The sequence below is a fragment of the Nipponia nippon genome, unplaced genomic scaffold (genome assembly GCF_047370975.1).
Source record: "Nipponia nippon isolate SJK-2023a ecotype South Korea unplaced genomic scaffold, ASM4737097v1 scaffold_5, whole genome shotgun sequence".
NCBI classification, from domain to species: Eukaryota; Metazoa; Chordata; class Aves; order Pelecaniformes; family Threskiornithidae; genus Nipponia; species Nipponia nippon.
Window position 1 is genome coordinate 98,217,738 of NW_028262369.1, and position 17,967 is coordinate 98,235,704.

General features: G+C 44.0%; 2 protein-coding genes across 3 annotated transcripts in view; both read left to right on the top strand.

Moving 5' to 3' along the window:
• KIF5C (kinesin family member 5C) overlaps nt 1-4,856 on the top strand; it is an 87,784-nt gene extending 82,928 nt beyond the window's left edge. The window contains exon 26 of the mRNA XM_087732425.1: nt 1,117-4,856. The gene's annotated coding sequence lies outside the window, so the exon portion shown is untranslated. The remainder of the gene's footprint in view (nt 1-1,116) is intronic.
• A 1,694-nt stretch (nt 4,857-6,550) lies between these two features.
• LYPD6B (LY6/PLAUR domain containing 6B) overlaps nt 6,551-17,967 on the top strand; it is a 59,061-nt gene continuing 47,644 nt past the window's right edge. For both annotated transcript variants that reach the window (XM_087731102.1, XM_087731103.1), the window contains exon 1: nt 6,551-6,634. The gene's annotated coding sequence lies outside the window, so the exon portion shown is untranslated. The remainder of the gene's footprint in view (nt 6,635-17,967) is intronic.

Consider the following 17,967-nt stretch of genomic DNA (forward strand, 5'->3'; position numbering starts at 1 on the left):
TACAATTCCCACCCTTAATTTAGGGTAAATTTAAAACACTGATGCATCGATATTTATGGATTTATTTATTTTTATAACTAGATCTTGAATCTGGACAAGGTTGTTTGGTTTGTTTTTTAATAACTATACAAGAAAATGCTTAAGTGAGGAAAACGCATCTCTTTGTAAGGCTGATTTTGTATTAGCTAATTTAAAAATGTGCTAGGCCCATTCAGTTCCTTACGTGGTGCTTTCCATATGGCTAATGAGAAATGTGGGGGAACAGAAATTCAAACCCAAGAGTTTCTAAAAGTCTGTATTTTAAATGTTTTATAATCAACTGTAAATCACCTTTGTACCTGGTCATGTGCCTTGAACTTTGCTTCTGGGTGGAATTGCTATTAAATTAGTGAGAAAGATGCCTGTATAATATGGATATATGTTATATAACATTATATAGTATATTTTTATAATGTATTACCAGGATATTATACAAAATATTTTTATATATTTCTATAAACACGTATTTTATATATAGGTATGTGCATACATGTATTAGGAAAGCAGCTCTCTGTCAGGAGACACATAAAACAGAATGATTGTTTGGGATTTGTGTTTTTTCAGCCTTTCATTTTATAATAAGTTTTCAAACCCAAGTGCAGTTACTTTCCTTACTTGTTGTATAAGATACGCACGCGTCTGCTCTTCAGCATATCCAAGTGCTGACCAGTGGAGAGAAAAATCCCAGTAAAAGAACAGAGAGAGAAAAGGGAGAAAAACTTTAGACCTTTAGATAGTGTTTAATATTTAGGCGAGACATAACGCTATGCCACAGGTGGCAAAGGGTGAACGTTATCAAGAGAATTGTTTCATTATGGCTGTGCCAGTTTGTGGCCTGGAAAGATAGAAGTGACAAAATTCCTCTCCAGGACTTGGTAACCGAAACCCTCGTTTCACAAACTGTTAGAATTGTGCTTTACGTGACTCTGGTGTCCTCGCCCTTACGGTGGCTCTGCAGTCGCTGTGCCTCCCCTTTCTGTGAAGCGTGGGTATCAGCTGATTTGCCACCTTGCATATCTGCTTTCTAATCTCAGACACCCACTAATTACCGTTACCTTTCTTGCTCTCTTTTGACAGGTCGATTCCACTTAGCATGTTAAGGACTGTCATTAAGTCACTAGTTTATTTTTTTTCCCCCCTCTTCAACCTGATCCACATCCTATTCCTCCTGCGCTTCCTACAGCCATCTGCAATGCACTGGTCCCAGGTATTTTGAGCTTCGTAGGATCTCCACGTGTACAGAAGTGTTCGGCTCAACTCTTCTACAGACACTTGTACAATGTATTTAACATAACCATCTAAGTAACGCTAGGAAGTCTGCCACTCAGAATCTCTCACTGACTGCGTTTGACCCCTTGGCGCTGGTTAGGTTGGGGCTTCTGCACTCAGATTGACGCTTTTTTCGAAGTCCTCCGTTGCATCAGTAAATCCCGACTTCTGGCATCAAAGAATTAATTATTCAATGACCAAGTGCCATCAAAGGCAGGTGATTGTGCTCTGTCATGACTGATTTACTGTATAATATACATATTATTTTATATTTTTAGGGGATGAAAATGTGCTGCTATATGGTTTAATTTTACTGCTTACATTTTCAGAAGTAAATTTCCCCAAAGAACCATTTGTAATATCCTGATAAAATCTTTGGACTGTATAAAATAACCTTTATTGCAGTACCTGGTAAAGATCAAACGGGATGCAGAGAAATCTGTTAGTATAGATCTAGGTTTTGAAGTTTGGTAGTTACATGAATATATCTGTGTGACCTATCTTAAAATTAAGATCTGATCTGCTTGTAGTTCTCCCTACAGTGGTGGGTTTTCCTGGAGTGTGATGGCTAGCCGTGTGTTTGTAAGCGTTGCTCTCAATGAAGTTTTGAAGACTTTCAGAATGCTGCGGAAATCTTGTCTTGGAAAAGCCGACAAGCATCCCCCCCTTTCCCCTTCCCGCATGCCTTCGGCAAGCCCCCATCTGTTCCCGCCGGAATTCAGATACCGGGGTGAACGATCCCCTACCAGAACAGACGCTACCTTAAAGAAACAAACAAAAAGAAATTCCCCCAAAACCCCAGCCCCTACCTTTCAAAAATTATCTAGAGAGAGTCCAAAAGGAGGTGCGAGTGGTATACTCGAGCCGTCCTTTGCAGGCCAAATTTGGGAACACGTTTGTTAGGAGGTGAAGAGCACACTGCAAGGGGCAAAGGATGGCTTCCTCAGTCACAGCAGGCGAGTCGTCCCACGGCTGGTACGCTCGTGCGCACGGAGCCCAGGACGAGCCCGCTCGCCTCGCTTGGATCTCTCCTTGGGGCCAGGCAGAAAGTTCCCGTCTTCTCAGCAAGGTGGCACTGGAATTGTGCTGGGAAGGTCCCGCTCCTGCGCCGCACGCACACCTCCTCCTGCTTCGGATGCGCGGAGCACGCGGCCTCGCGGCGTAAGGACACGTGGATTCTAGGAAGGGTACGGCCGAGCATAGCCCTCCTGTTCTGCAGCCATTTGCTCTTATTTAATTTTTGAGATTGAGGTGTTTTTTTTTTTTAATTTCTGAACATGTTTGTTAGTAGACGTAGAACTATTTAGTTAATGTAGAGCGTTTTGAAAGATTGTGAATTGACTTAAGATTTTTTTTTTTCTACTGAAGTTATTTAGGCTGTTGCAAAGTAAGTTGGACTTAATTTAACTGGTTTTTTTTAATGTTGCACTATTTTGGGGAGCATTTTGCTAAAAATATTTAATGGAGTTGCAAATTTGCATGTATTTAATTTATTTTGTATTTTCCAAAGTTTTATATTTTTTTTCTTTCTTTATGTGCATGTGCACTGCCAGAAAAATGAACTGTGAACTTGCCATATGCAATCTTTAATAAAATTACTAATTCAGAACTACTCTGTGCTATCTTATCAGCTGTTCAGAGCTGAAATTTCTACTATGAACTAATGATCCTCTTGTTTTGGTTCTAAAACAGTTGTCTTGGAAAAGATACCACACTTAATTGCTGTCAGAGATTTTTGTATTGTAGTAAAAATTCTGTTGTGTCTCTCTAATTCAAAGTTCGGTCTGGAAGTACATTGTAGATGCAGCATTAGCTTAAAAAACCCTGTATTAAGTTCCTCGCCGTTAGTTAGGTATGGCAGTTTGGACAGCTTGCTTCAGCTTGAGTAATAAGTTAGCTTTGACATCTCTGAATTGTGCTAGTGCTGATCAGCCAGTCAGTTCACCTAGCTGAAACAACGTGAGCTTCTCCAAGTTAACTTTTACATCAAGACTGGAGGAGGACTTTCTAGAACTGAAATGCCGAAAAGATGCTTAGGCTGAAATCCTCAAAAAAAGAAGTATTTACTCGATTGGAAATTATTAATTCTGTCAACTGAACTCACTCTGCTTATATATAGATTCTTGTTTTGTAAGCCTATTTTAATGAGGCGACTTAAGTTTGTATTGCGTATTGTATATTCAACTTTTGTACCATTTTGAAGTCTTACACATTTTATATATAGAAATGAAAACCACGCATCTGCTCTCAGAGATCAAAACCTATCTCCTGCTATTTCCACTACTTGATGCTGTCTTACTTTCTTTGCTCTTTGAATGTTGTGTTATATTTATTCTAGGCTAATTTTCAAGTTGTGATTTGTATAGCGCAAATTAAATTTCACATCTAAAATGTCATGCATGGGACAACTTTTGGTGGAAATTCTGTTCGCAAATGGAGAACGTACTTCAGGTGGAACTAAAGTGCTTATTGTTCTTTTTGCTAGTAATTAAAAAGTAATTCCTGCTCACTTGAGCTTCTCTTAATGATATGTTCAAATATCTTGTGTTTGTCCTTGAGTTCACGTTTCATCGACTTGTTTTCTCGAAAGCAAGGAAAGTTTTAAACCTGGAAAGATCTTGGCTGATGCGTTTTTAAGTTTGTATTTAACCCAACAAGGGTGAGAGCGATTATCCTGAATACATTGAAAACTTAAAAATTAAGTCACAAAAAACTTTACTACAATAATTTCTGCCTACAGAACCTTATGAGTAACTTTTATTTCGTAAAGCCTAACGGACTAAGATGCACATTTGCCTGAAATTTTGAGAAATAAGGCTTGGAAATAAACAAAAAAAAAAGAATTTGAAGCTGACCATTGTTTCATTTGAATAACTGGGTATTTAAACCAAATGGTCATGCAGGCCCAAAAGGAAACGGCGGCCTAATCAAAGTTCTCTTATTGGAGAAGCAAGACGTTGTGTAAACATGAATGAAGTGCATCTCAACTGGAAACGGAGGGAATCCAAAGCTAAATTGGCGGGATAATCTTCCTTTACCCTTGCTTTGATTTTCGTCTTCACTGTGCCTGTACGAACTGCGAAGCGCACTGGAGAACGTCCGCCGTGCAGGGCGGCACACCGCTCCGCCGGTCCCTCTCTCGCTCTCACCATCTTGTCCATTGAAACACTTTTCGTTGTGGGAGAACCACGGGGGCTGAGGCATTCTGTAGAATTATACATGTCTAGTTTGTAAAGTGTGTAACGTGTACTGCAGATGTGTATTCTCTGGGCTCTATGTATCTTTACAGTAGTGTTCAATTTAGGAAAAAATAAATTGTGGACACGTTTTGCTGGTAACAAGGGGAAATTTTTTGCCATTGCATCAAACGATGCTGAAATGTATTAAACTCTTGATAGCAGACCTGAACCCTCCTTCCCCCATCCCGTGGAGATAAGTCTTTTATCTTCGTTCTAAAACTCTATCAGAGATGGATGGATACACTGGCAGACTGCATGATGTATCATTCGAAAACCGTTACAGTGGAAAATAAAGCTGAACTAAACTTTGCGGTGTGCATGTTGTGTGACACGTTACGGACAGATCTCTGTTCCGCTGACCCGTTCAATGGAACCAGGCTTGAGCGCGGCCTGGAGCCCGCCTCCGAGGAGGCTGGAGTTTGGCTTTCCCTCTACCTGTGTAGAAAGTAATTACAAGGCTTGGATGACTCGCTGGGGAATGAACACAGGGGTTTGGTTGTTTTGGGGTTTTTTTGGATAAATAATCGCATCTTCTCTACTACCTCTCCATGGAAACCTTCCTTCTTCCTATTCTTTTTCCGTAGCCTGGAGGATGACGAGGGGGACTCTTCCATTTTTCTAGGAATATGACACTCACTTTATATACAGTGTAATGGAGTAAAAGTTCCTGCGTCCTCGCTACCTCCCTTAAGTCATACTCGGGAGCTTTATAGACAGCTTATTTTCAGTAATTATTACTCTAAGCATTTCTCAATTACATTGTTAGTTTTCTACTCAGCAATGCAAATTGATGGCGCTCCAGAATTTCTGTAGAAATGGATTCCTCTGTTCTTGCTGCTGAGTAGATTTCTAATGAGGACGACGCGGTTTTGCATCATCGCGTACGCATGCTCACGCTGCTTGCGCTTGGGCCCTGCGAGGGACCCAGAAGCACTGGAAGCCACCTACAGCCGGGCTCTGTCGGTGGTCTTGCTGGCAACGGGTGGCCGATGGTGGCCAATGGTCAGCATGGCAAGCACAGGTCTCCAAGGGCTAGGCACATGCGTTTAGATGCACTAACTACACAGATGCGCTAATATAATCATGATATTAATCATATTAAATGCAGTATATTTAGTAGGGCAGACCGCTGTCCTAGAAGACTTAGAAATGAAAAATTGGGAGTCAATTATTTCTAAATCAGAACGAACTGTTGATTATTCTGCGGCACGCGGAACGAAGAGCTTCGGGGACGGAGAGGCTCTGCAGCGCAGCCGGGCCGCGCTGGGCAGAGCAGGCGGGGAGTCCCCAGCGCTCCCGCTCCCGCGGGCGAAGGCGAACGCTGCGCGGGGCCACGCCGGAGGTTTCTCCATGATCTAAAAAGATGCACCCTGTAAGATCTCCGAGATAAAGCTTGTGCCTGGAGGACGAACTCCATCGCAGAGCAGGCTGTTGGCAAGTGTCTCCCTACGTTTCATTTTCAGAATGTTGGATTGCATCAGCTAATTAACTCTATCAAAACAACATGAATTATTGTGTCCGTTTCCAAGATTCAGCTTACACAAGAGTACAGTGAAAAGCAAAGGACAGAAAAGACCTCACTGCGCATCTATCACTGTTGGTGAAAATACTTCTTAGCTAAAACTTTCATACTTAAATTTGTCTTCGGGCAGAGCTGAACTCAGCGCAGGCTGGATTTGTGCGGTAGTTTTGGCTTAAGCTACCCGACGGCGGTGCTGGATCAGCTCGTCCTTGACGCGCTGCCGGCCGGAGCGCGGGGCCGAGGCGCGGCCCCCTCAGCCGGCGCCGGGGCAGCGGCGCTTCGGGGGCGACCGCGACCTCGCCCCCGCCGTCCCCTCAGGAGCCGGGGCGCGCTCCCCTCGCCAGGGCCGCCTCGGCCCCGCCACCGCCGGGCTCGGCTCCGCGGCACCGCCCGGGGGCGGGCGCGGGGGTGTCCGAGCCGCTCGCTCCCCGCCCCGGCCCCACCTCCGCCGGGCGGCCGGCACCGCCCGCCTCCCGCCGAGCCCGGGCCGCCGCCGCCGCTGTCCCGCACCGGCCGCCGCCGCACGCCGGACCCGCGCCGCCCCCGGGGACCGCCGGCACAGCGGGTGAGTGCGTCCCCCGCCCCGGGCGGCGGCGAGGAGGGGAAGGCGCTCCGCGGAGCCGGGCTGGCGGGGAGCGGCGCCGCCTTCGCCTCCCCTCAGGGCGTCGCGGGTGAGAGGCGGGAAGGGCGGGCGGCCGCCGGCGGGCCGAGGCGCCGGGCCGGCTCCCTGCTGCCGGTCCCCCTCGGCCCCGGCCCCCCAGGCGGGTGCTGAGCCCGGCGTCCCCCGGCCCCGCCGGTAGCTGGGAGCCGGAGCTTGGACCTCAGCCTCCGGGGTTAGGGAGACTGAGCGGGGCGCTTGCGGGGGGGAGCGAGGGTGAGACTGTGAGAAGCGCTGGGTGTTCAGCGTCAAGTGCTTCGGGTCCAGAACGTAAACCGCGTTTTATAGGTACGTTGTAAAATTGCAGGTATTACAACATTGCTCTCCATGATTATATAGCTGTAAAAAAAAAAAAAAAAAAAAAAATTGCTCTTCGTTTTTCACAGGTATGTCAGCAAACTTTTCACTCTTCTTAAAAGCGAGCGCGTTAGGCTTCACCGTAGAAAATAAAGCATTAAAATACGTGCATAACGAAGCAAACGCAAGTAGCAGCCGCCCACCCTGGCCGTCCGCACGGGGTGGCGGGCTCAGGCTGGCGGGCTGCGGGCGCGCTGCGCGTCGCCTGGCGTTTCTCCTGGGAGCGGACGCGGGCCGCTGGGACGCGCTTCCGACACACGGACGCGTGTTCTTACGTCGAATGAGGCCGTGAACTCCTTGGAACGACAGCCGGCAGCGTTTGTGTGGTGTCGAGGGCGCCGAGGGCTTGGTTCTGTGCGAGGCCTATGGGTGCTCTGGTAATACGGTTAATAAAAACAGTCCCGGGGTTGATGAGTGTACGTGGTTCACGCAGATAGAACTGGTTTGCAAGACTCAGCTGGTTGATTCCTAAGGGCAATCTCGGGAAAACAGGGTTCATATGATTTCCCGTCTGTCAAGAGGGTAATGCGGTAGAGCCTGGAACCGCAGATGCAGAGATCAGAGCAATTGCAGAGAGCCATGTACTGCAACCGCTTTCATGAATACAGCGCTGGTAATCCCAGGTGCTCGGATAATGAGTCAGGTTTCCCTCCCTCAATAAACATGTTTTCGCTTAAAATAATAAAATACGAAATGCTGAGATCGCTGTTTCTCAGGTTGGTTTTGAACCTCTAAGGGTCAAGTTTTTGACTTTAAACCATGACCCTCCTGATTGCAGCGCCCCATTCTGCCTCTCCTCAGACGAGTTTTTAAGAAAAGGACAAAATAATTAAAGGTTTACGATGACAGAGAATGAAGGCCTCCCTCGCGTTGAGGAACACGTACACCAGCTCAGAGGAAGAGAATTCAAAGCTGAAAGAGTGCGTCCTCATTTTGGTGCGTCTGCCTCGCGTCGCCAGTGCCAGCCGGTGCCCGGCCGAGCGCGGCCGGGCCGGGTACCAGCAGTACGGTCCTGCAGGTGAATTCCAGAGGTGACTGTAGATGAGTATTGTATAGCATGGGTGAAGGGAGTTGTCCTGTTTGTTACGGCGGGCACGGCCTGGTGAGTCATCAGTCTTTGCACAGTAATACTTTTGCTTTTCTAGTCAATCCACGATTAACTTGGCGACCAGTGTTGCTGATGAGAGTCTTTCCCTCTCCTCGTCACGCGTTACTTGCTTTAAGTCAATTAGCATTTCCCAGCGTGGTAATTGCAGCATTCTGTTCGCAGCCAGTCACATCCCCTCCAAAGCGGATAATCTCAGGGCCTTTTGCCTTAGCCCGGTTTTGTCCGAGCCATATCTCCAACGCTTGGCATCTGGCGTTCTGGCTGTGCGATGTTAACTGTCAGGAGTCCGGTAAATCCTGTAATCAGCTTATACAGGATGGATCCGCTGTGTTGATCCTCCAAATACTTCTGATGAATTCCGTCCTCTGGCCGGCACCAGGTGCTGGATGCTGTATCTGGCAGAGCGAAAAGAGGGAGAGCGTAGCCAAGGTGAGGGTAGATGTGGTCTCTGTGCCGGGGAGGCGCACGTTTGGCAGGTGCGAGGTGCTGCAGGGGAGAGAGGCTGTGTTACAAGAATGGGCACCTTTTCCTGCACCCTTGGGAGCTCTGCAGAAGAGACACCTGTACCTTGCTAACTCATGGGTTGATTCATGCCACGCAGTCGATTTATCACGATCTCGTCCTGCCTTGTCTTCCATTTGCCCAAGCTTCAGTTGTGGGAGAAAAGGAACGTTTCCTTTCATACTGTTTATACAAGTTGTGTCAATTACGGAGGAGAGCCCTGTCTGAAATCAGGAGTCGCAAACTTGGGCTACAAAACAGAAGTCACCAAGACTTGTTATGCATGCGGTAGAGCCACACATCTTACCCATCCCTGCCGGACACTTCCAGTGCAGGCAGCAGGTAAGGAACTCTGTAGCAGAGGTGAGAGAAAGAGAACAACGCCACCTTACATATTAAGGGTGCTTAATGTCTCTCAAGGAGAGCAAGGGAGTTGAAGGGTGAAGAATTGTCAAGGGCTGTCATTTCTCAGTCCAAATGGGCCCTAAGCCACACCAAAAAAACCCTTACTAGTTTGAGGGGTTCTTTAGAACAAAAGTCCTCCACCTTAAAACAAATTTTGCTGCATAAATTCTCATACTTCAGAAAATTCCCCCCCCTTTTTTTTTTAAATCTAAATTCCTCAGTATTTGCTTTCTGCATATCCAGTAGCTGGATTTTGTGGATTCAAAGGAAAGGAATGTTTCGGTTATTTATGTGTGTGACTCAAAGGACTTCTGGATGAGGTGCATGCCTAACCGTCCAGACGTGGTGAAAAGGTACGTACGATAGTGCCACGCCAATAAACTTCAGCAGGAATTTCAGATTGCAGCTCTCCTTCGGGTTTGAGTTGTATTGTATGATGCGTGCGTTGTTGGCAGTTATTTTGCCATTAATTGCTGTGAGAATCTTTAGTCTAAATAAGAGGCTTCATCTTCTAGACCTTGCATGTGTTTTCAGCAGAGATCTGAGTACCGGGCTGGTTATTCAGAGTGCCAAATGCTGAAATGAAGGCTCAGTATAACTGTTTGCATTTGTTGTTTTTCTCGCTCAGAACCTGGTGCCCGTGAGAAGGCGGAATGCAAGGCTCCAGCCCCGATCCGTTTTCACGTTGAAATGGCACCGCTCTAGCTGTGCCAACAAACTAGATTGGGATTTCTTGCCTGAAGCTTGGGGCTTTTTGATGTACCCGATTTGAACTACAGGCTTTGGCGAGGAACCAAATCAGGGTAAAATGGTGTTCATTTGGTGCTTTTTGCCTAGATTTTGCTTTGATATTTAAACAAATCTAAGCTGTTGTGTGAAACCTGCTTGAAATAAACTAAAAACCCACTGTTAATATCACTTTACAGATCTGGAAATGGGCAGTGAAGGATTAGAGCATGGGTCTTTTTGTTAGAAGAACTAGGCTTTAGCTACATTCTGACTTGCTGAATGGTTCTAGACAAATAATTTATCTTCTTTCTACCTATTTCTTGTCTCATTAGTGGGAATAATGATGACTTTTCTATTTCCGTGAATTGCTGTGAAAATTGATCAGTTTGTAAAGAATTCTCCGAGCAAACAGCACTGCAATGATAGCGTTATCAAGGGTACCAGTTTCACCCTGAGAAATTCAAGCACATTGAGCTTCCCCATGGTTCGGTCTAGCCAGGTACTGTAGTACCTATGGAAGGTGGAATTCTCTTCTCTTAAGGATGGCGATAAGTCAAGTGGGGGTGGTGGGAAAGTCCGGGATGAAGGTTTCCACTTGAAAGTTTCTGTAAACCCTACAGCATGTCTAGAAAAAGTTATTTTCAGTGTCAGGTAGTCCAGCTTTAAACTAAATTATCAGAGCATTTAAAATAAGTTCTGAACTCTATTTCCTTCTCTCTTTTTTTTTCTCACAGTCCATAGAATGGTTCGGTAACAAATCCCATCTTTCAGAAGTGTGGTGAGAAAAAATGGTCGGCTTATTTGAAATGCTGAGATAAAATAAAAAGCATTGTACTGTAGCAGTGCTGTTTATTAACCAGTGAGTTACGTAAAGTCGCTGTGCTGTGGACTGGGACCTCACCAGCAGTCAAAAAAGTTAGTTCGAAGTTTATACATGTGACACGTTCACTGCTGGTTGAATCCCATCCTGCCCTCAGTGCTCTTGCTGGAGGATTGTGGACTCTTAGATCTCATGGCAGGGCTGCATTTTGTAAATGTTCCCTACGCCCTTGCAATCTAAATGTGCTGGGTTGGCCAAGACCTGTTATTTCGGTGTTTAAGCTAACCCAACTCGTTTGAACCGTAATGACTTACAGATCATCATCTCGGAGGTGACCGTCTGAGCTGGGGAAAGGGGGAGATTGCTTCTCCCGCCAGGATGCTGGCTGGGGCCAGGAGGTGTTTCCACTGGCAGCTCTCAAGCCGGAGGAAGGTCCGCTCCATCCTGCAGAATGTATCTGCTGGCTAGCTTCATGGAAAGAAGTCTTTATCGGTCATTTTTTAAACTAGGAGTACATGCTGATAAGCAAAATGGGAGGAGATGCTTGCAATAAGTAGGTGAAAAATCAGATGTATAAATAGACTGAACTTGCTGCTTATTCAAAATTTTGAAATATAGTTGTTTTCACACTCTTGATTTGTTTTGCTCATAAATTAGTGTGTCTGTGAGAAGCATTTTCTTTCCTATGTCAGTCAAAGTGGCCTTGTTGTGTGTCGATAAAGAAATGCGTCTACCTTCCCTGCAGCCTAAGACGATTACACTGGTATTTCCAAATGATAGAGAAGTTAAGACTGAAATCCTTAGGCCTGTCTTGGGTTATATAGATTGAAAACTAACAGCAGTTGTAGGAGCGATCCTTGATTTATATCTGTACATTTGCCCTAGGTTTAAATGCAAGATATTGTAATTTCTGTCATTTAAATGGAAAATTAACAAACAAAAACCCCTCTATAAAATACTGACTATCTTTAGTGGTCTGTAGGCCCTTGGTGGTGGTGGTGGTGGTATTATTAATTATAATATTCAATATTATTATTAATATAATAATAATAATAACAACAACAACAACAACAACAACAACAACTACTTCCAGAATTGCTCCATGAAATCTTGTGGCGTACTCCTAGATTATCTCTTATTTGTATCTGAAATACAATGTAGTGTTCAAGCTCTGGACTGCGGAGTGCATTTCAGAGTTTGAAAGAACAGGTTGCCATACTAGACTGGCTCATAATCTTACATCTGTAAAGCTGCCTTTGGCAGTGATGAATAACTAACGCTTCAGGGAAGACTAATATCCTCTATTATGCACCTACCCAATTGGGCAATGTCAAAAACAGAAAGATGGGCGTAAGATTATCTTTCTGACCCCTGCAGATCATGCCCTGAAGTGTGGTGATTACCCTTCTCAGAGTCTAAACATGCATAAGTGCAGATGGCAGTAGTTACAGTCATCTAATCCTTTTTTTGAAAAATGCTGCCCCAGCTTTGTCTTGATGTGAATAAACCTGTTGTGGCAAATTGCACTAATTCAGAGCTCAACTTAATACACAGAAATGGAGCTGAAAGCTTATGAAATAGAGGGAAATACAGACCTACGTACCTTGTATCACTGAGCTAGCTAACGTGGTAAGCATTATGTGTATCCTCTCAGCGCTTAAAACCGTGTTTGCAGGTACTGTTTTTGCCTTAGACTTAAAACTTCGTTTAAGGCCAGATAGGAAGAGTTTTGGTGCCTACGTAAGGAGTACTCATTAGATGTGAGCTTAGTGTTGATGTTCCTTCTTTCAACTGGTAACTAAGAAAATCCATTTTGGCTATAGTTTCTGACGGCCACGTTTTCCTTAGCTCATAGCTTCGTGGCTGCAGAGCCTCCGGTGGGTGTTCAGGTCCCGGCGCTCTTCTCTGGCTGGGGTCATCGTTTTTGCTTGAAGTCCACTGTCTCCATCTGTTGTGCCTGGCTCAAATAATATGGCATCTTCCTTAGACTCATCATCACAGCTGTTTCTGTAGTTCCCAGCTCTTTGTGGGTGCAGGACTGCGTAGGATAACCCTCTAACTGGCGTTTCATCCACGAGTGGCAGGATTGAGAGCATTATCAGATGCTTGATCTCAGCTATCCAAGGTAACGTGGCTGCTCCAAAATTTGAGTCTGCTCAAAGGGCAGGTCCTGTATCCATCCTTTAAAGCTAAGCCTACAAGTCAAACATTTTGAAAAGATTACAGTGGTTCTTCCCTCTTTGCTACTGTCAGAGAACAGACTGGTTTCCAGACACTGGCGCACTGGGATTATAGAGTAAATGTGAATTTATTTTACGTGGTATACCTGAAGACGTGACCCTCTCTTAGTCTCTTTTTGGTACGTGTCAATTTAACATTCCACTTGTGGGGTGCAAGTTCAAGTTCAAGGTAATGGTACCTCATCTGCCTTACGTGGTTTGTAGAATCAAATTAGAGGATGTTTATATAAACATATAAAAATTATTTTCAAGTATATTAAAAAAAGCAACAGCACAGATTCTACAGAAGTCACGAAAGCAGTTTGTCCGAACAAGCTAAAGGTGAGAGATACTGGCACAGCAGCCATTCTGCTGGGATATCAGTTATTAAAACACCGTGTGGTTGTAAGGGCTGGGGAATCTCCCTGTGCAAATCTAGTTCTGGGTGCTAATTTGGGCCCTGGGCTGCATTCTGTTCCTCTTAATTACTTTATTTTTTTAAGATTATTACAACACTGCCTGATACCAATCTAGTCTGATAAAATTCAAAATTCACAGCAGAGAAGGGAAAGGTTATTGCAGTTTCAGGAAAGAGCCTTCCCGAGATTGGTGGTGGTTTGGTTTTTTGGACAGTCCTTTCTCCCTTGGGAACTTCTACCAAGGATGGCTGACATTCTCCCCTGCCGCATACCACCATCTCCCATGTCCGCCTCTCATCTTACTCAAAACTTGCTTCTGTTGTCTTTTCTACCGGGCAATAACCCGTGTTTAGGCCAGTACTTGCTAATAGCTGTTTGAAAAGTGATCTTCTCACAGCACCTCACTGAAGCTGCAGTAGTGGCTACTTGTCACCGGGCAGCTACATTCTGATAATAGCATTTGTTTAATGAGTGACTGTTGGATTTAATCTGGGGTTTGTTTGGGTTTTGTTTTGTTTTGTTTTTTTTCTTTTTAATAAGAAACTTTCTCTGATCAGATGCCATGAAATAAATGCTCTGTGCTTTAATAATTACATTTCATATCGAGTTATTTTGGTTTAAAAAAATAAATCCGAGGGATTTATTGCTTTAATATGTGTATATTACCAAAACACAAATCAGACTAAGTATGATGTTATGCATTGAGGTATGTACTGTAGTTTTACAGGAGTTATTGTTAAATAATAGAACAGGATTTGAAAATTCTCACTCGTTCAGTAGATCAAAACCAAAAAGGATAATAAAGTGGTAGGCTTTAAAAGAGTGTATCACTGCTAGGTTCAGGAGGACTTGCTTACCTCTTTGTAACATTTCAGAATTGACTATTTGGCTTCGCTTGCATTAGAGGGAAAAGGTAGAAATACAGCACTGGCTGCTATCCTTGGAGGAGGGAATGAGGAGCCGTAAATTGTGCCAGTATACACCAAAAAAGGGCAGTCCTGTTTAGAGGAAATGCTGATTACGTTTTTTCACTACTTCTTCCCTTTCAATTTACCCACATCCAGTAATGTTATAGTTTCTGCACTTTCTTGGTCCTAAACCTTTCGGTAGTCTGAGTAGTCTGACCAGACTCTGCTACCAACATCCCTCTGCCAGTGAGATTTGTGGGAGAGAGGGTGTGTACGCATACCTAGAGCTATTTTCTGGTTCCCACCTGCCTCTGCTCTGTTGATTCAGTACAGTTCTTTTGCAAGCTGGTTTGTCAAAATGATCCAAGTTCAAAATAATCCTATTCAGAAACAAAATTCCCATCTTTCCTTTCCCTCCCTGTAATGAATCTCACATTTGGAGAGATTACCAGATTTACGAGACTATGGCTAAAAAGGATTTACACTGCCACAAATTATGTCTGGTGTGGAAAAACTTAAAATAGGTGTTTAAAATATTAATGAGGTACAGAAGAGCTGCAGATTTACAGCTAATCTGCACAGACTTGAAAATATCTCTTTTTCTGTGCAGAAACAAAATGAAGTTAATAATTACAGTATAATTAGACAAGAAGAAAGATGTGTCAAGTGAGGTAGGAATTCTGCTTCGCTAGTTATAGGAAATGAGAGATTCGGTGTGCACGTACCTTTTCGGACAGAATCGTGTATAGGGCTGAGAGTGTCGTTTGACCTGTACGCTGTCATACAGGTACTATAAGATACTTAGAGCAATAAGTTTTTGTTTGAACCAGCCTGCTAATTTATCTCAAATCTGCATGGCTTTTTTTTCTTTTAGAGGCAGAGATTAAGGGCTATCATTGCCTGCCTCGAGTGCCTCCAGGCACGATGAATTCTGTGCTACATCAAATTGGGATTCGGGGCATCTGGTGTTCAGGCTCACAACACTTCTCTGTTTTTTCTCCCTTGATACTGCAAATAACCAGCTTTTTGAAAGTATTGGCTATTAGGGCTTTCAGCTAACACCACCGCCTGAGATTACTATACTATCCTAATCTCTGGATATGTACTGTATGTACTCAATACCGCGTCATCTTGATAAGGCCTCGTCATTGTAGGGTATCTAACGTGAAACATGATGGAGTGGAATAGTTTTCATAAACAGAATATCTGTTTGTATATAGATATTTCATTTGTGTTATCCCAGCTATCTTCCTGATGTCCAAGTTAATGCGTTATGATCACGTTATGTGGTGCTTTTTGTTTTGTCATGGTTTGGGCAATAGCTTGTTTGGTTATAAGAAAGTGCAAGTGCTTCCTGCGTTCTGAGGAACTAGGCAAATTATATTTTCGAAACAATGAAGATATCAGTTTATAATATCTATGGATTTGTCTTGCAGAGAATCACAATACAAGCGGTTTGTGTTAGTACAGCAGCTGCCGTCTTGAATGGTGCCGTTAGACTTGAACTGGAAAATTCTGGAGCTAAAACCATGAGCCTGAGTAAGAGAGACCTGCTCAGAGTCACCGGTGAGTTCACCTTATGTGGCTCGCACACTTGTAGCTCATGGGTGCCACAGGGCAGTAGCGTCAATGACCGTGGTGCTCGGTAGGCTGGGATTGACAAGGAGTCCATTTCTGGGCGTCTGTCAAGAAGGAAAAATTACACATTGGTCCATATTCTAGGCTGATGCGGTTTGAATTTATCATTATATTAGCTTGTGGGGTTTTGTGCTTCTCCAAGTAACAATTTTCATTAGACTTGCACATCTTGGCTAGGGTGTGGAACAGTGAATACTGAAGATAGATGACGGTTGTTGTTGTGTTTGTGGTTGGTTTGTTTTTATTGTGAGTCTGTTTGTATGCCTTTCACCATGATGTGTCCTTCCTCAGTGATACTTGCCAACTGTAATCATTTCTGGTTGTGACTGTAGGATTGATTGTTTTGTATAAACACACTTTCTTTATCTGTAAGATTTATACATTCCACCTACTTGCCAGGATTCAGAATCCCAGCTCACTTCGAGCGATTCCTCAGCTGTTGTGAATGTCCTGAGAGAATGCTGAAGTAGACTTTACTCCCTTTCCTGACCAACATTGACTTTAGCAACGCCCTAGTGATTTGACAAATAGATCGCTGTCTGATGGGAAAGAATTGTTTGCTGTAGTTCAAAGCCAGATTTCAGGGGTATAGAAAAATATTTCACTAAGAATTAACAGCAGAGGAAGAAAAGGCCTTTGCTGACATGCTTTATTGCCACAGGACTGATTTTTCCCTATTAGAACTTAGCGAGCCCACCAGCCTAGTAGGGCAGGCTTTAAAGAAGGATAGTTATTAGTTGTGGGTTTTTGATAGGTTTCTTATCTTTTGTTATTTATGCCAAAAGACACACAGTGTAACAGAAGTCACATCCAAGATTTTAATGCATGGCATTTTTTCTGTTTTATGTAAGATATGCAACGACCAGAATTTGTCTTTCTGCATCAGAATTTGTTTTTCTGCATCGACGGAGCACTGGCACGGGTTGCCCTGGGAGGTTGTGGAGTCTCCCTCCTTAGAAATATTCACAAACTCTCTAGACCCGGTCCTGGACAACTGGCTCGGGGTGCCCTGCTTGGGCAGGGGAGCTGGAGAAGATGGCCCCTGCCAACCTCAACCATTCAGTGATTTGGTGACCAGGTTGTCGGTGTTGAGTTGTTTTTGGAAGGAATCATTTATATGCTGATACTCCTACAGGAGCCTGCTGGTGGGCTGGCTGGGACTGAGTTAATTTTCTTCATAGCAGCCCATATGTTGCTCTGGTTTATATTGGGGACTACAACATCGTTGATAACAGACTCGTGTTTTGGCTGTTGCTGAACAGTGGCTTTGTGAGTTCTCAGTGTAGTTTGACCACCGTAGTGGAGTAATCATGTGGGAAACTGTTTTAAGAAGAATGTGTAATTGCGAAAGAAATCTTTGCTTTTATACTCAGTTGCCAAAATAAAGGGAACTGAGATCTGCTCCGAATTGTCAGAATGCACTAGTTACTGGTTAAATCCATGTTTACAACCTTGCCTATTCACCACTACCGCTAGATAAGATCACAGACTGTCTTCTTGTGAGTGCTAATGGGTAAGGGACTGATGATACAATTCACATTTAAATTACTTCCCTTTGTGCTTTATTTTTTTCTGTTGTCTTTGGCTTTGGGAGGAGCTGTCTGTGCTGTGAGGAATGTTATCAGTTTATGAAGTGACTGTATCTCAGAATAATCCACTGTAGCTGGAAAGGCAATGGTTGGCCTTCCGCAATACTACACTGCATTGTTCTCCTGCTTTACTTCCACAGAAGAGGCTTCAATGGTTAAGACTGCTCTGATAATGTGCTACATCGCATGTCTGGACATATGCAAGATATGAAACTTGAAACTTGGCAGTATTACGCTTTTAAGTCAACATAGCTAAAAGCAGCCACAGCGCATCTCTTTAACTGTTGTTCCTGTTTCTTAGTTATCACGGAAGAGCAAAGAGAATTCATTTCAAGTACTGCCTTAATCTGGGCCTTGTCCCAGCTATTAGCACAAGTCTTCTTCGATTTTCACTAAAGTTTATCAGGTAAAAAGTCATATTTGAGCTGGAGCATTTGGGGGATGTCACCAGGGTCATCATGTTTTAGTGCTAGTTATTTTACCAGAGAAATCACAGTGTGTATATATGTGTGTGTGTATTAAAAAATTGTACAAAATTTGTCTAGAA